Source organism: Myotis davidii, unplaced genomic scaffold (assembly GCF_000327345.1).
Source record: "Myotis davidii unplaced genomic scaffold, ASM32734v1 scaffold458, whole genome shotgun sequence".
NCBI lineage: Eukaryota > Metazoa > Chordata > Mammalia > Chiroptera > Vespertilionidae > Myotis > Myotis davidii.
In genome coordinates, this window is record NW_006289819.1 from 2,649,808 (window position 1) to 2,651,997 (window position 2,190).

Sequence of the window (2,190 nt, forward strand, 5' to 3'; positions counted from 1 at the left end):
GATGAAGAAACACAGCCATAAGAAGAGAATTAGCAAGACATTCCACAGAATAAAGCAAGGAAAGGTCTGCACATCCATCAGTCAGTCATTTGTTTAATGAGTATTTATTGATCACCTATCACAGAGCCACAGCCAGCCCATGGACACGCACTAGAATATAGCAGAGGACGACCTGCTGGGTCCCCCACAGCATGGAGAGCAGAGAGCAGGCTGGATATCAATACCACTAGCCCCTCAGCCAGAGCTCAATGCTGCGAACAACCTTTACCACCTTCCATGGCGGCCCTGACAACCTTGTGGTAGGCTCTGTGCTAGCTGCTGGGGACAGAGCTCCCACCACCATACAGCTTTCATTCTGGTGGGGAAGACAGACAATACACAAGAAATAAATAAGATCATTTCAGATCATGGTGAGAGCTATGAAAAAATACAGTCGCTTCAGGTGATAGGGAGCCGTGGAGGGGGCTGTTACTTTCCATTAGTCAGAAAAAGGGGGGACTCACTGAAGAGGGGATGTTTGAGCTGAGATCTGAATAATAGGGAAACAGCAACCATGCTCATCTAGGGGAAGAGCATTCCAGGAAGAGGAAACAGCCCTGACAAAGACTGACAGCCAGGAGCAGGGCTGGCTTGTTCAAGCAACCTAAGGAGCCCAGCTGGATGGAGCACAGTAAGTGGGGAGACATGGGAGGAGTTACCCTGGGGGGCTGTCAGCTCATGTGAGGCCTCATCAGGTCCTTCCCTCCACGAGATGGAAAACCATTGATGATCTAAGCAGAGGACTGAGGGAATATCCTCCGGCTTCTGTGTAAAGAATGGATTAGATGAGCCAGGGTAGAAGCAGGGAGGCCAGTTAGGAAGCTGTTGCTATCATCCAGGAGGCTGTGGCCTCAGGGTGCTCAGGTAGAAATGGGGAGAAGTGCTCAGGTCCTAGATATATTTTGAAGGTGAAGCTTATGTGATTTGCTGACTGGATGCCAGGTTTGAGAAAAAGAAAGGGACCGCAAAGAACTCCAAATACAGCGACTGTATTTTTTGAGCAGCTAGTAGGATAGACATGTCCTTCACTCAAGTGGAAAGACTCCAGAAAGGAGAGGTTTGAGAGGGCAACCAGGACCTCAGTTTTGGACATGTTAGATGTGAGATGCCTGTGAGATATCCAGGTAGCATCCTAAGTAGGCAATAGCATAAATTTGGCCAGAATGCAGGGGGAGATAAAGGCTAGAAATAAAAAATGTGGGCAGCAGCAAAATGTGCATGATTTTTAAAGCCAGTTATCTAGGTGTCAAGAGAAAAGAAGGCTGAGGGCTGACTTCTAGAGCACAGCAGGGGGGGGAGAGGGGCTGAGGAGAAGCAGGAAAGAAGACTGAGGCATGGCCAGCAGCATGGTGGGAGGCAGACATGTGAGAGAGTGTCCTGGAGACCAGAGAAGAAAGTATTTCAAGGGCACGAACTTGGCAGTTACGTCAAATGCTGGTGATAAGTCAACTGAGATACAGATTGAGAACTGACTTTGAAATTGGCCAGGTAGAGGTCACTGGTGACTTTGGTAAGAGCAGTTTCACTAGTGTTGGGGACAAATGCCTGACTGGAGCAATGCACCAAGTATGGGAGCAGAAAAAGTGGTGACCACTTCTTCAAAGAATTTTGCTATAAAAGGATCAAAGAAGTCCTGGCTGGGTAGCTCAGTATCAGGACAACACCAAGGTTGCAACTTTGATTCCTAGTCAGGGCATATACAAGAATCAACCAATGAATGCATATATAAGTAGAACAACAAATCGATGTTTCTCTCTCTCTAATAAATAAATTTTTAAAGGAGCAGAGAAGTGGTGCAGTCACTAGAGGCGGGGGTGCAATCATGGAGGATATTTTTTTAGGCTAGGAGCTGTTACACCATGTGTGTAGGCTGGCCAGAATAATCCAGGAGAGAGAGGAAATTGACAATGCAGAAGGATGAGAGAGAAGGGTGTGAAGTCCTGAAGGCATCAAGGGGTATGGGGTCAAGTGCTCTGGTGGAGGGTTGATCTTAGGCAGGAGCAGGGAGAGTCCCTCTGAGGAAGGCGGAGCATACAGGTGAAATGATGGGAGCCTTAGGAAGTTTTCTTCCCAGGGCTTCTGTTTTTCCAGAGAAACAGGAAGCAATGTCATCAGCTGAGAGTACAGTGGTTCTGGGGTTCAGAGGGAAAG